The sequence below is a fragment of the Bison bison genome, unplaced genomic scaffold (assembly GCF_000754665.1).
Source record: "Bison bison bison isolate TAMUID 2011002044 unplaced genomic scaffold, Bison_UMD1.0 scf7180017864379, whole genome shotgun sequence".
Lineage (NCBI taxonomy): Eukaryota > Metazoa > Chordata > Mammalia > Artiodactyla > Bovidae > Bison > Bison bison.
In genome coordinates, this window is record NW_011494951.1 from 2,924,283 (window position 1) to 2,940,882 (window position 16,600).

Consider the following 16,600-nt stretch of genomic DNA (forward strand, 5'->3'; position numbering starts at 1 on the left):
CCCCCCCCCCCCCCCCCCCCCCCCCCCCCGATACTCACGAAGACTCCGTAAGTGGAACTGTCTTAGAAGTTGGTTGTACTATCTGAAATCATGAAGGTTTTTTTTTGTTTTTTCACTCTGTACCTTTGAACTCCATTGACTTGTCTGCATTTCGCATGGATCTTCTACCCACACCTGATTTGGGAACGTGGTACATTGTTGTTATTCAGTCGCTGAGTCATGTCTGACTCTTTGTGACCCCATGGACTGCAGCACACCAGGCTTCTCTGTTCTTCACCATCTCCCAGAGCTTGCTCAAACTCATTTCCATTAAGTCAGTGATGCCATCCAACCATCTCATCCTCTGTCATCCCTTTCTCCTCCTGCCCTCAATCTTTCCCAGCATCAGGGTCTTTTCCAGTGAGTCAGCTCTTCAAATCAGGTGACCAAAGTATTGGAGCTTCAGCTTCGACATCAATCCTTGCAATGAATCTTCAGGATCGATTTCCTTTAGGATTGACTGGTGGGATGTCCTTGCAGTCCAAAGGGCTCTCAAGAGTCTTCTCCAGCACCACAGTTCAAAGGCATCAGTGCTTTGGCGTTCAGCCTTCTTTATGGTCTAACTCTCACACCCATATATGACCACTGGAAAAACCATAGCTTTGACTAGACAGACCTTTGTAGGCAAAGTAGTGTCTCTGCTTTTTAATGTGCTGTCTAGGTTGGTCATAGCTTTTCTTCCCAGGAGCAAGCGTCTTTTAATTTCATGGCTGCAGTCAGCATCTGCAGTGATTTTGGAGCCCAGAAAAATAAAGTCTCTCTCTGTTTCCATTGTTTCCCCATCTATTTGCCATAAAGTGATGGGACCAGATGCCAGGATCTTCATTTCTTAAATGTTGAGTTTTAAGCCAGCTTTTTCACTCTCCTCTTCTACTTTCATCAAGAGACTCTTTAGTTCTTCTATTTTTGCCATAAGGGTGGTGTCATCTGCATATCTGAGGTTATTGATATTTCTCCCGACAATCTTGATTCCAGCTTGTGCTTCATCCAGCCCAGTGTTTCTCATGATGTACTCTGTATATAAGTTAAATAAGCAGGGTGACAATATACAGCCTTGACGAACTCCTTTCCCGATTTGGAACCAGTCTGTTGTTCCACGTCTGATTCTAACTGTTGCTTCTTGACCTGCATACAGATTTCTCAGGAGGCAGGTAAGGTGATCTGGTATTCCCACCACCCATTCTTTTAAACGAATTCTCTTTACGAATTTTCCACGGTTTGTTGTGATCCACAAGTCAAAGGCTTTGGCATAGTCAATAAAGCAGAAGTAGATGTTTTTCTGGAACTCTTCCTTTTCCATGATCCAGCGGATGTTGGCAGTTTGATCTCTGGTTCCTCTGCCTTTTCTAAATCCAGCTTGAACATCTTGTAGGTCTTAGTTCACATACTATTGAAGCCTGGCTTGGAGAATTTTGAGCATTACTTTGCTAGCCTGTGAGATGAGCTCAGTTGTACAGTAGTTTGAACATTCTTTGGCATTGCCTTTCTTTGGGATTGGATCGAAAACTGACCGTTTCCAGTCCTGTGGCCACTGCTGAGTTTTCCATATTTGCTGGCATGTTGAGAGCAGCACTTCAACAGCATCATCTTTTAGGATTTCAGCTCAGCTAAAAATTTCAGCTCAGCTGAAATTCCATCACCTCCACTAGTTTTGTTCATAGTGATGCTTCCTAAGGTCCATTTGACTTCACACTCCAAGATGTCTGGCTCTAGGTGAGTGATCAGACCATCATGGTTATCTGGGTCATTAAGATCCAGTCAGTTGGAAATACTGGTTCACTCTTTTGCAGATCTTGCCACATTTCAACACATTTCAGTATACAACTATTTCTTTAAATGACATCTTGCAACATCACCACCCATCTTCTCAGAAAAATTAAATATTGGGAAGTAGTTAAGATCACCCTGAGTGATGCAGATTTTCCAGAATTCCTCTTGAAAGTTCAAGTTTGATTGCTGGCAAAATGCTATCAGTTTTTCTTGAAATGAGAGTCTCCTTTCTTTCATTTCCAAGAAGGTGTCTGCCAGAGACCCACATCTGGAACAGCAATAGCTTGTTGGTTGTTCTTACAGGTGAAAAAGGCATTCCACGATAAAGCTGCCTGTTTCAGACCACTTCCCACACGAGTGCTTTTTCCCCAGGTGATGCCATGCTCGAGTGTGTAGCAGCCACACTCTATGCAAACATCCCATTCTGTGTGCAGAATATTCAAAAGACGTGGATTTAAAGGTCAAGATTTCATAAAGTTAGTTATTTTTACTGCTTCCTCAAGGACACTGTTAAGAAAAAGTGGCCTTTTTTGTTTTCTCCTTTTTACTGTGCGTGCATAGTGTGAGGAGTATGTGACTGTCCTTTACAGTTTGTGACCAGTGTCTTGATTTGTGCTAAGGGGCACCAAGCTAGCAGTTTTACCACCATTGGTTTTGCACCATAAATGCACACAAAAGCATAGTGGAAAAGGCAGATTATACAGTGAGTCCTCTACATAGGAACAGGGTCCATTCTGAGAGCACATCCTTGCATGTGTGTGAAAGTCTCTCAGTCGTGTCCGACTCTTTGCAACCCCATGGACTGTGGCCCGCCAGGCTCTTCTGTCCATGGAATTCTCCAGGCCAGAATGCTGGAGGGGATAGCCGTACCCTTCTCTAGGGGATCTTCCCGACTCAGGAATCGAACCAGGGTCTCCTGCGTTGCAAGCGGATTCTTTACCAGCTGAGCTATCCAGTTTTTTTCTTAAGTCCAACAGAGTTGGCCTAGGTGCCCAACTAACACAATTGGCTATACAGTACTGTTCTGTAGTAGGTTTATAATACTCTTCACACAAATAATACATAAAAAACAAAGAATAAAACATTTTTACTCTTAGAGTACCTTGAAAAGTACAGTAGTAACAGAAGTACGGTACAAGAGCTGGCACTCGGGCATGTTCTCATCTTTGGAAGTTTGTGTGTAGAGGGCTTACTGTGAAATAGTTTGACTTATGAGCCCCCTGAGAGTGTCTCCGGGGCCCCCCAGCGTTGTGCAGACTGCAGTTGGAGAACCATAGTGCACGGGATCTGGCTAGACTGCTGCTCGCTCCTGTTCAGCAGGGTGCGGTGACCACAGTCTTAGTGGAGCCTTCCAGAAGAGGCCCTGCAGCATCGGAGGAGACCAGGCTGGTGAACCGGGAAGGAGCTTGGCATGCTGAGAAGGAAGGAAGTGGGGGTGGCTGGGCTTCGCGAGGTGGAAAGGGGAAGCAGGGTTGGAAAGGTAGGCAGGAGCTGGCTTTAGGGAACTGGAGGGCAGCTTTCCTGTGTGGTACGCAGTGAATTACTGAAGCCTGGGGAGAGTTAGGTGTCTAAATGCCAGTTGACTTGGCCTCTGATGGTTGTGCAATTAGGGTGAATGCTTGGTTTTCAACCTGGTACCGGTGAAGCTCCCAAAAGAGTAATAAGAATTGCCATGGTGGCAGCACTGCCAAGACCTATATGCTAATTAGGTGGTTTTCAAGTCCAAATATCAGCAACTTTATCACACAATATGAAATGGCATCTGTGCCTGTGACCATGAAGTCAGAAAGGTGCAACATTTCCCTTAGCTTGGGCCTGGAAGAGAGCTAATAATAATAACTCTAATACTGTCCACGAGTGGATTGTACTTATTCACTTGAATAAATCAGAACTGACCTGGGACGTGATTGTGCAAGATAAAGCATTATGAAATCTTCAGTGCTCACAGTTGAGAGAACCTTTATTCTTAGTTCTAATTTATTTTGAAGTACCAAATTAAATCTTAGAGTACTCATAGTCTGTCTTGAACTGATAACTGTCAGAATGCAGACTGTTTAGTACCTTTGACATGAATTGCTGATTGATTTAGAAATATAATTTAATATCTGAAACACAAAGGTCCCAGGATGCTATTTTGGTGTTCTAATAGTTTTAAATATATATGGGGCTTCTGACAAAAGAGAGTTCCACGTGGGGCATCATAATTTGAAGTCTAAATTGGTGTTAGTTTAGAACAGAAATGCTGAAAATCTTGTACTGTGCTTTGTAGGCAAGTGAGAGCAGGGCAGTTTAAGGATACCAACATAATTACCTCCTCTGTGTCCTTGGTTGGTCGGTGTCCTAGCCATGACAGAATTGAGCTCCCCCTTACCTACCTGCTCCCCTCCCCCGTGTTTCCTTTTGTGTTTTCATGCTTGCAGAAAGACTCCTCCAGGACTTTTGAAACAAATAAATATTTTAACAAGCCATGTTACAATCCTGCTTTTTGCAAGATTCAAAGTTGAATGTTAGCTCCATGATGGCATAGTGAATAATTTGTGAAAGTGGAGATGAAAATACTGGCTTTTACAGTTCATACAGTTTTAGGACATGAAAGTGCTTTTCTTGGACTAGTATGTCTTGAGTATAAATGCATCTGGCCAGTATTTTGCCCGTTCTCAAATCTAAATCACTTTCAGAATTTATTTTAAAGAGAAGATTTTATAAATACAGGTTCTTTTTAGTCTTGTTCATGATTTAAGTGAGTGAATAAACAATGTAGCTGGCAAAATTCAACCATGGTGGCTGAATTCAAGATGGAGGAAGATTCAAAATGATCTTGCCAGACTGGATGTGTGTGCGAAGTCACTTTAGTCAGGTCTGACTCTGTGACCCCATGGACTTCAGCCTGCCAGGCTTCTCAATCCATGGGATTCTCCAGGCAAGAATACTGGAGTGGGTTGCCATTTCCTCCTCTGGGGGATCTTCCTGACCCAAGGATTGAAGCCAAATCTCTTAGGTCTCAAGCATGGCAGTCAGGTTCTTTACCCCTGGTGCCACCTGGCTCTCCGTGGCAGGAACGGAAGTGGGAAAGCTCTGTGGGATTTCTAATCCATCTGTGCTGTGCTTAGTCGCTCAGCCATATCCAACTCTGTGCGACCCCCTGTAGCCCACCAGGCTCCTGTGTCCGTGGGGATTCTCCAGGCAAGAATACTGGAATGGGTTGCCATTTGCTTCTCCAGGAGATATTCCCAAGCCAGGGATCGAACCCACATCTCCCACGTTGCAGGCAGATTCTTTATCGTCTGAGCCACCAGGGAAGCAAGCCCTCTAATCCATCTGCTGACGAGAAATTAGAAGTGAGTATGATCCTGAGTACCCTCAGGAGCAGGAGCACCTCACTGCAGAGGAGAGCTGTGCAAGAGTTTAGAGTAGAGCATCCCTGGGGCGGCTGCTGAAGGAAAGGTGAAGTCGTGTGTTCACATCTCAGAAGAAATCTGTGCACATCCAGGCTGAGAGACCTGGATTCATTTTCTGAGCAGTTCAGGTGACCGGTTCTCAGGTGAACCTGTGAGACCTAACATTTAGTTGTCTCAGTTCTGGTGCCCACTTCCAGTGGTGGTTCTTACACTTGAACTTCAGGAGTTTTGCCTGAGACCATGTGCACATTTTCTGAGGAAAGAGTCCAGGGTTTTATCAACTCCCCAGAGGACTTCAGTCCCCCAAAAGATCGAACTACTGAAATGACTGGTTGACGAGGACAGTGTGTGGGTTAAGTGTACCACATGTTATTCAAATGTTCATTAAATGTTTGAGTCAACTATGTCCCTTCCATGGACCAGGCACTGTGTTCTGAGTCCCCAAGGCTGGGGAAGTCCTGACCTCTGCTGCCGGGGAACTTCAGTCTAGTGAGGGAGCCACAGCAAACAGATACATCACTGCCGCTAGTAATCATTGGCGGGGGTTCTTAAAAACATTTACTGGTATGGGATGCCTTAACCTCCAGACCACCTGATCTTCCTCTTGAGAAATTTGTATGCAGGTCAGGAAGCAACAGTTAGAACTGGACATAGAACAACAGACTGGTTCCAAATAGGAAAAGGAATACGTCAAGGCTGTATATGGTCACCCTGTTTATTTAAATTATATGCAGAGTACATCATGAGAAATGCTGGACTGGAAGAAACACAAGCTGGAATCAAGATTGCCGGGAGAAATATCAATAACCTCAGATATGCAGATGACACCACCCTTATGGCAGAAAGTGAAGAGGAACTAAAAAGCCTCTTATTGAAAGTGAAAGTGGAGAGTGAAAAAGTTGGCTTAAAGCTCAACATTCAGAAAACGAAGATCGTGGCATCTGGTCCCATCACTTCATGGGAAATAGATGGGGAAACAGTGGAAACAGTGTCAGACTTTATTTTTCTGGGCTCCAAACTCACTGCAGATGGTGACTGCAGCCATGAAATTAAAAGACGCTTACTCCTTGGAAGGAAAGTTATGACCAACCTAGATAGCATATTCAAAAGCAGGCATGACTTTGCCAACAAAGGTCCATCTAGTCAAGGCCATGGTTTTTCCAGTGGTCATGTATGGATGTGAGAGTTGGACTGTGAAGAAGGCTGAGCGCCGAAGAATTGATGGTTTTGAACTGTGGTGTTGGAGAAGACTCTTGAGAGTCCCTTGGCCTGCAAGGAGATCCAACCAGTCCATTCTGAAGGAGATCAGCCCTGGGATTTCTTTGGAAGGAATGATGCTAAAGCTGAAACTCCAGTACTTTGGCCACCTCACGCGAAGAGTTGACTCATTGGAAAAGACTCTGATGCTGGGAGGGATTGGGGGCAGGAGGAGAAGAGGACGACAGAGGATGAGCTGGCTGGATGGCATCACTGATTCGATGGACGTGAGTCTGGGTGAACTCCGGGAGTTGGTGATGGACAGGGAGGCCTGGCGTGCTGTGATTCATGGGGTCGCAAAGAGCTGGACACGACTGAGCAACTGAACTGAACTGAACTGAACTGAACCTCCAGGAGGTAGCTCAGGAATAATGAGGACCTAATTGCACGGGATCAATGTAGATGTTTAAAGAACTTTTGAAGAAATAATCTGTATCAATAACCATTTATGCTGATTGATAAATAGGCTCTATTTCATGTCTCGATTCATTTTCCTAACTTTTTTGTTATTACTAGTTTTAATCAGTCTTAAGCTCCATGTGGTTGTTACAAGATTGTGTTATAATTTAGGAATTTCTCTCGTTTGCTTTTCTCCAGCTCTTTCCCACCCTGACCCCCAACCTTCTCCCCAGTTTTGGCCCCGGATCTAGCAAAATTCATTCTTAATTGTTGCCAGACATTTAATTGACTGCAGTTTTTCGGTTCTGTTCTCTTGCTTTCCAACTTGGCTTTATCTGTAAATCATCCCATATAGATGAATATCCTGTTCTTGAAATCTTCAGGGAAGCAGTTCCTGGCGTTTCATAGCAGCACTTCTTTTTCTTCTCTTTAGTCGAGTAGCCCTGACAGGTAACAAGATGATTCATTTATGCAGCTCAAATCTTCATGTTACAGAATTAAATACAAACGCATTTGTCTCCGTTTCCTCAGAGGCACATGTCTGGTAGCACGCATGCTCTGTGTGCTCAGTCGTGTCCGACGCTCTGCGACCCCAGGGACTGTCACCTGCCAGGCTCCTCTGTCCATGGGATGCTCCAGGCAAGAATCCTGGAATGGCTTGCCATTTTCTTCTCCAAGGGATCTTCCCAACCCAGGGATCAAACCCACGTCTCTTCTGTCTTCTGCATTGACAGGCAAATTCTTTAGCATCAGCTTCTCTTGACAGTAGTAAGCACCAAGGAAGCGTTTAAGTGAGTAATAATTTTACGAACCAGTTTTACGTATTCTCTCTGTTGTGATAACTGCACCTTAATTTTTTTCTCTCCTAACACCCATTTTTTTGAAAATTAGTAAGGAAGTGTGAGAAATAATAAGGTGGTGTCAGTCCTGCTTAATTCATAGGAACAAGTGAGATAATTCACGTGAAAATGTTTTGTAAACTCCTTAACATGGTGTCTCACTTGTAGCTTCTGGTGAACAATTAAAATCTGGATTATCTGCATCACATGCCCTCACGTGACCCTGTGTGTGCTGGAGATGTGGGGATGAGTGTGCCTGTTAAACTCCAGGGAGCACTTGTACAGAACACACCGGAACTCCTTAGACATCCTTTTTAAAATGAGAATGGTGAGGTCGGGGTTTGTATTTTTCAAAAGGCTTTCTTGGTGACCTTGATATGTATACATCTCACCCTGCCCCCTCAAAAAAGCAACAATAACCAATGCTGCTATTGACAGAACTACACTTTTTTTTTCCCACTAAAATGGGTGTGTACTTTAATAAGCATGTAATTGATATTGTGTATTGTGTGAGGAACACATTGTTAAACAAGCCTCCACACAGTTCATTGTTATTCTAGCCCTTTTAATAGCGATGATACACATACTCAGGTTGCCATCCCCATTTGCAACCCCGGCTGATTCTGCAGTCTTTCTCTGCTGTTTGCAGACCTGGTCCCCTTATCCCTGCCCTTCTGTCAGTGGCTCCCAGAGAAGCCCCTTCCTGGTACTTCACGGCTTGGCCCTGCAGCACTCGTGGCCAGCAGGGCACTGCAGAGATGACCATGGGCCGGTGCGAGGCTTCAAGCCGTAAGAAGTCGGCAGCTTCCAATAGTTTTGGGGGAACACTCAGGAGAGGACACGTGGGGAGGGAGAAGGTCCAGCGCTCCCTCTGAGTCGCCCACAGCCACCACCCTCTGAGGAGCCAGCTAAGCCCAGGAGCAAATGAAATGGATGTTGGTTTCAGCCACCAAGTTTTGAGGTGTTTGTTGTGCAGTGAGTGATAACTGAAACAGTAATTTTCTGCAGTAGTGTGTGTGTGTGTGTGTTTATTTATTGATAATTTTTCATGTGAGTTTGAGAATTTCGCTTCAGTAACTATTACTGTATATAATTTTCTTAGCCAAGTTAGTATATTAGAGATAATTATTAGAATGTTAGCTAGGATTAAATGAGTATCTAGAATATGTGGTTAGATAATAAGTCCTCGATAACTGTCATTATTATTACATACCAGATATTCAACATGTATTTTCATTTAATCCTCACAGCCATCTCTAAAACAGGTACTGTTATTATCTCTGTTTTACAGAGAGGAAACACCAGGAGAACTGCCTGCTGTCACTGACCTAATGGTCACCATCCTATCCTGCTCGGTGAAAAAGAGTCAGTGTATTGTCTTCCTTTGTTACACATTTTTTAAAATCAGGTTTTGTCTTTCTCTGTCTGACTTCAGTTAGCATAATATCCTCCAAGACAAATACTCTATGATGTATCACTTACATGTGGAATCTTAAAAAATACAACAAAGTAGTAAGTATAACAAAAAAGAAGCCAACTCATAGATACAAAGAACAAACTAGTGGTTAGCAGTGGGGAGGGAAGTGAGGGGCAAGATGGAGGTGGGCGATTAAGAGGCACAGACTAGTAGGTATAAGATGGAGAATATAGTCAGTATGGTATAGTAGCTGTAGATGGAGCATGACCTTCAAAATAGTGAATCACTGTATTATACATCTCTACCTTCTGTAATATTATACACATCAACTATACATCAGTAAAAAAAGAAGCCACATTTTGTTGAGGTTTAATTTATGTATAATAAAGTATCCATTTTAAGTGTAAAGTTAGGTGCTTTGGGCTTTGGTAGATTTGTTCACCTGTGTAAAACCACTGCTGCAGTCCGAATAAGAAACATTTTCATCACCTCCCGTAGTTCCCTCATACCTCACACCACTCCCAGGCAAGCAGTGATCTGCTTTCCATTACTATCAGTTAGTTTTTCTTGTTCTGAAATTCGCTTGAATAGAATCATACAGTGAATACTCTTTGTCTGACTTCTTTCAGTGAGTGCAGGGTTTCTGAGAGCCATTCATGTGGTTACAGGAGTAAGTTTCTTCTTACTGCCAAGTCACAGTCTGCTGTGTGGACAAACCTTGATCCATCTCTCCAGTCACCTGCTGTCTCCAGTCTCACTGCTAAGAGTAAAGCTTGGATGAGCGCTTGTTGTGTCTTTGTCAACATGTAGTCATTTCTCTTTGGTGATTATCTTGGAATGAGGTTAGGGCCACATACGTGTTGAGTTTATAGTCTTCTGAGCAGCTACCAGTTTCAGCTGCTGTTTTACACGCCCGCCAGCGACAGAGGAGACCTGTCCTCATTGCCGCTCGCTGTCGTCACCTCTTTTCGCTTTGGTCATCCCGATGTGGTTTTGTTGTCAGGCCATGGAAATTTGAATTTCCCGATGACTACTGACTTTGAACATCTTCTCGTACACCTCGTGGTTGTATATCTTCTTTTGTGAAACATCTGTTCAAGTGTTTTGCCTTTGTTATTGGGTTCTTTTTATTGAGTTGTATATTCTGAACAAAGTTCTTTTTCATATATATATAATATTTTCTCCTAGTCTGTGGCTTCCTTTTCATTTTCTTGTATTTCAGAGAACAGAAATTTGTAATTTTGATAAAGCCCAATTGATCAGTTTGTTTGTTTATGGTTTAGTCATTTTTTTAATCACATAAGGAGTCTTGGCCTACCTGAAGATCATATTTTCTCATTTTCTTATGTTTACTTCTAGAAGTTTTAATAGTTTTAGCTCATAAGTGTAGGTCTATGGTTCATTTCTAGCTAATTTTTGTGCATAAGGGGAGGGTTAGAATTCTTTTTTAAACTTGAAGTACAGTTACATGCAGTAAAATTCATCCGTTTTGGTGTGTGACCGTGTTAGCAAACACAGCTCTGTAACCACGTGACATGGAGCAGTTTCCTCTCAGTCCCCAGAAGGCCTGTGTGCCCCTCATAGTCCGCCCTCGCCCCCCTTGTTTGCTGTCCTGTGGTTGTGTCTTTTCCAGAATGTGCTATAAATGGAATCCATTTGAGGTTTATCCAGGTTGTGTCTGTCAGTTGTTTAATCCTCTGTTGCCGAGTTGTGTTCCTTTGTGTGAATTTCATATATTGTTTATCCAGTCACCTGTTGAAGGACTTGTGGTTTATTTCCACGTTGGGGCAGTTACGAGCAAAGCTGTTAATGGCTAATGCTTGCAAGTTTTCGGGTGACCTTTTTTATTTATCTTGGATAAATGCCTTAAGAATGGGGCTGTTGGGTCATCTGATAAGTGTGTGTTTTAATTTTTAAAAACTTTCTAAAGTGACTGTACCATTGTTGTATCCCCTCCAAACAGGTCAGTTGCTCCACATCCTCTCCAGTACTGGCGTTGTCAGTATTTTTTATGGTAGGCATTTTTAATTAGACATTTTAATCACTGTGATTATATTTGCTTTTTCCTAATAAAAAATGATAAACATCTTTTCTTGAGCTTACTTCCCATTTGAACATTTTCTTTGTTAAAGTGTTCAAATCTGTTGTTCATCCGCATAATTGGGTTATTTGTTTTCTTCCTGTTAAATCTTGGGAGTTGATTGCATACCCTGATTCATGCCCTCTGTCAAATAGTATGTTTTGCACCTGTTTTCTCCAGGTCTGTGGCTTGTCTTTTCCCCTCCCTTAACAAGATGTATCGCTGACCATTTTTCATCTTGAGGAAGTCCACTATATCCTTTTTTTATTTATGGAGTGCACTTTTGAAATCTTGACTCAGAGTCACAAGGATTTTTCTCCTATGCTTGCTTCTGGAAGTTTGATAGTTTAGGTTTTACAGGTTGGTCTGTGATCCATTTTCTCATCCTAGACTTTGATATGAGATGCGGTGGGTTCTTTCTGTTTTGATATTGATACCCAGTGGCGGCAGCACACTTCTTTGGAAAAGGTTCTTCTCCCTTGAATTGCCTTGTACCTTTATCCAAAATCAGCTCGTCATTTATCCATCTGGGTTTATTTCCACGGCCTGTATTTTGTTCCATTCATCTGTGTGTTGTCTTTATGCCAGCCAGTACCACACTGAAGTTTTTGTTTACCTTACAGATTAATTTTCCCTTTTTTCCCCTTTGTCTTTGGTTTGTAATAAGTACTTACTTTGAAGCAGGTTAAAATCTGCATTTTTCATTTCTAGTCCATTTTTCAGAATTTCATCCTGATCTTCCTGGTCTTTCATCTTCTCACATCCCTCATAAGACTAGAAATTCTCCAGCTTTGTTTTGTTTTTTTAAATAGGATTAAGTGGAAAACCTTTCGTGGTTCCTTTTTTAAGAAGAAAACAACAACAACAACACTCTCCAGTCCTTTGGAGGGTGTGTGTGTACTTTTCACATGGGTGCTTTTCTCTCTATTAAGGATACAGGATCCTTGTAGGTGGCAATCAGGCGTATCGCACTGACACCTATTTTAGATTGTCATAGAATCTTACTATGGTGATCGTAATTTGGGAAAAGTTTTATTGAGTTTGGAATGCTGTACTAGAAGTTAGTAATCATTTATAGGTGATTACTGTCATCACCTATTCTTTGTCTTTGTGATTTCAAGTAGTCATCACGCGCGTGAGAGCTTAGGGCACAGCAGCGTCCTGGGGCTCACACCACACTCTGAATCCAAACCCTGGCCCTGACCCACAGCGCTGCTCCTCCTGTTTCCTGGGCTCCAGGATGCACCAGGCTTTTCAGTTACTAGTGCGCTCATCAGCCCCTGCCCCCGAGACTGCAGCTAAGAGATGATGTTTCTCAGAGTAAGAGGAGTCCTGGAAGTGGGAAGAGATGATTACTCAGTGGTGAATGCTTTTTGCCCTGTAGATATAACCACAGTTATTCCACTATTTCCTTGAAATGTATTTTATGTGAAATAGAGATGTATTTCAAAAGATGTTACCTAGGGTTTTTTTTAACAAGGGGTTTGTGAAAAAGAAGTTTTTTTCATAATCACTTGATTGTGTTTAACCTGTTTTTTTCCATAAGTTTTTTGTGTTTTAATTAATGTATTTATTTTGGCCGTGCTGGGTCTGCATTGCCGCAAGGGCTTTTCTCTAGTTGCAGCAAGGGCTTCCCGCGCTGTGGCTTCTCTTGTTGCAGAGCGCAGGCTCTAGGCGAGCAGGTTCAGTAGTTGTGGCGCCTGGGCTTAGTTCCTCCACAGCCTGTGGGGTCTTCCTGGATCAGAGGTCAAACCTGTGTCTTCTGCATTGGCAGGAGGATTCTTTACCCCTGAGCCACCAGGGACGCCCCTTTTTCATGTTTTTAAAAGTGGAAGTGATGCCTTGGATAATCTCTGGCAACTCTTGCATATTTTTGTTACAGTCTTTGGAGTCTTTATAAGATTAATCTCGTCTATTGCAATTGCTCTGATGGCTGTTTTTTCTTAGCAGTGAGGGTTTTGTTAGGAATTTGGGATTGCAGGTTGGTATTAGAGTTGGTCTCCTCTTACTTCCCCTGCCATCCATCTTTACCACTGCTTTCTTTGGGGTTCTTTCATGAGCCTTCATCTGGCCCCCGTCCAGGACCCTCTTGTTGAGGCTCTTGTTTGGTTCCTGGTTCAGTTCAGTTCAGTCACTCAGTCATGTCCATCTCTTTGCCACTCCATGGACTGCAGCACGCCAGGCTTTCCTGTCCTTCACCAACTCCCGGAGCTTGCTCAAACTCATGTCCATTGCGTCAGTGATGCCATCCAACCGCCTTATCCTCAGTCATCCCCTTCTCCTCCCACCTTCAATCTTTCCCAGCATCAGGGTCTTTTCCAATGAGTCAGTTCTTCGCATCAGGTGGCCAAAGTATTGGAGTTTCAGCTTCAGCATCAGTCCTTCCAATGAATATTCAGGACTAGTTTCCTTTAGGATTGACTGGTTTGATATCCTTGCAGTCCAAGGGACTCTCGAGAGTCTTCTCCAACACCACAGTTCAAAAGCATCAATTCTTCAACACTCTGCTTTCTTTATAGTCCAGCTGTCACATCCATACATGACTACTGGAAAAAGCATAGCTTTGACTAGACGGACCTTTATCGGCAAAGTAATGTCTCTGCTTTTCTTCTGCTGTCTAGGTTGGTCATAGCTTTTCTTCCAAGGAGCAAGCATCTTTTAATTTCATGGCTGCAGTCACTGTCTGCAGTAATTTTGGAGCCCAAGCAAATAAAGTCTGTCACTGGTTCCTGGTAGGGAACCTGTGACTGTGTCCTGTCCTGTCCCTTTTGCCACCCCCATCCCAAACATATAAAAAAGATGGACTCCACCGCCTCTTGCTTGGTGGGCAGCTTTCTTTTAAGTTTCTGGCTCTGGGATCTTCTGAGGATCATTCATCCTGGCATCCTGATGTAAAGACCTGAGTTCCTTGAGAAATTCTACTTCCAGGTTATGTCAGTTACGAGTGGGTGTAGAGTCAAGTGATAAGTAATGTTTCTTAAAACAGAGAAGACTCCTATCACTTTAAAATTCAAATTTAGCAAATAGAAGAGGAGTGATCTGAGTGATCTTCAAAAGAAGATACTTAAATTTTTACTTCTAACTGCAGTAATATTGTAATCAGTTAGGATGCTTTTGACTGCAAAGTAATTTACCTTGTGCTGGCTTAGTAAGAAAAGGGTGCCTGTTCATACTAGGTCACTTCAGTTGTATCTGACTCTTTGCGACCCCGTAGACTGTAGCCTGGTAGTCTGTTAGGCTCCTCTGTCCATGGGGTTCTCCAGGGAAGAATACTGGGGTGGGTTGCTGTGCCCTCCTCCAGGGTTTCTTCCTGATCCAGGGATCGAACCTGTATCACTTACGTCCCTGCCGTAATGGGTGGGTTCTTCACCACTAGCGCCACCTGGAAAGTCCAAGGAAAGGGTGTTCATTCATATAAATGGAAGACTGGCGGTTGCTTGAGTAAGTGGGCCGTCAGCTCAAGAATGGAGTTTCTACCATCTCTTTCTGCCATCCTTAACCTTGATCCAGTGGCTCTCAAACTTGTGGCCCATTAGAATCACTCAGAGAGCTTTTAAAAATCCCCACCCCAACTGCACCTTTACTGTGCACATGCACAATTTAATCAGAATTGCTTGGGGGTGAAGCCCCGCCAATAGTTTCTGGAATTCCCTAGGTAATTCTGGAGTGCAGCTAAATTTGAGAACCAGAGTTCTAAACTTTAGAGCTTGGTTTGGAGATCAGTATCACCAGGGAGCTTGATAGAAATGGAAAATCCCACACCCCGCCCCAGATCGACTAGATTAACAATCTACACTTTAACATGGTCCCTGGGAGAACTTGTTGTTCTTCAGCATTAGGGAAACCCTCCTGATTTTCAAACTCAAACACGCTGGAATCCCTGGAGGAGTTAGAAAAATACTGACACATGGGCCCACCCCAGGAAATTCTGATTCATAGGAGCCCTGACGTGTTACTTAGATCCTGGGTTTTGCTGTTGCATCCCGTAGGATTCAAGGCATTCATTTGTCCCGTTATTTCCTGTAAATTGGCAATTAAATCTAACAGTTGGGTTAGATTTAGGTGGTTTCTTTTTCTTTTTCCTTCCCCAGCCTTCTTAAAATTGCTTCCAGGTTAAAGGTCTCTGTTTGCATCAGGAGACCAATAATATCTGGTTATTTCTCTTTTTGTGGTGTTAATAGCTGCTCCTTGTTGCTTAGATCCATTCATTCATTAATTTAAAAAATCATGGTAATTGTTGATTTTATTCTTTTGTTTACAAGGAACAGATGCATATTTTCTCTTAAGTTTACTGCATTTATTATGCTTATCTTTTTTTTTTTTTATGTGCTTCTCACTGTTAGAACTTACATGCCAGAGAAAGGTTTCTGTCTGTCTGGTGATAGATCCCAGTGCCCACAAACGCTCCTGGAACGTGTGTGCTCTATGCTCAGTCCTGTCTGACTCTTACAGCCCGCCTAGAGCTGCTTAATAGATAGTTGAGTAGATTGATGAATTAACCCATAGTCAGGGCTTTGAAAACTTGGGCTTCAGAATAGAACGAAATGTTATCAAGCTTGACAGCGTAGAAAATACAACTGTTTGGACGCAGAACTGGGAGGGAAAAAGGTGCTTGGACAGGTTGAGGGGCGCATCTGTCTCTAACTCATGAAGCTGGAAATCAAGGTTTCAGTGCCAGTTGCTGTAGTCGGTCACTCAGTTGTGTCCGACTCTTTGCGACCCCTGTGGACTGCAGCACGCCACGCTCTTCTGTCCACTATCTCCCGGAGTTTACTCAAACTCATATCCATTGAGTCGGTGATGTCATCCAACCATCTCATCCTCTGTCGCCCCCTTCTCCTTCCACCTTCAATCTTTCCCAGCATCAGAGTCTTTTCCCAGTGATTCGGCTCTTCACATCAGGTGGCCAAAGTGTTGGAGCTTCACCTTCAGCGTCAGTCCTTCCAGTGAATATTCAGGGTTGATTTCCTTTAGGATTGACTGGTTTGCTCTCCTTTCAGTCCAACGGATCCTCAGGAGTCTTCTCCAGCACCACAGTATGGAAGCTGGGGTAGTGTCACCATTTAGCTCTGGGGAGTGGGCGGGGAGAACAGAGCACCTGCAGCTGGGTGGCCCTGCAGAGATAGACATCCAGAAGTCCCAGCGTGGCTCAGGCCAGGGGGTTCTTGGAATTGTTCTGAGTTGCAGGCTTCACTGTTCCTTGATTTCTTTTGTAAAATGAAAGTGCTGCTTCTCTTCCTTCATTGCTTCCATAGCAATTAACCTTTGTTTTCCTGACTTTTAACTAAAAGCTCCTGACACCAGAGGCTATACACTTTTTGTCAGGTATTGTGGACATAGAGGTCACACGTGTGCCCACGGTTGCGTTTCCCTTGGGTTAGTGGGTAGACCTTTAAGTCGC

At 43.3% G+C, this 16,600-nt stretch overlaps 1 protein-coding gene across 1 annotated transcript in view; it reads left to right on the forward strand.

Annotated features, from left to right (window-relative positions):
* RHEB (Ras homolog enriched in brain) overlaps positions 1-16,600 on the forward strand; it is a 54,245-nt gene that overhangs the window by 9,199 nt on the left and 28,446 nt on the right. The gene's annotated exons all lie outside the window — the stretch shown is intronic.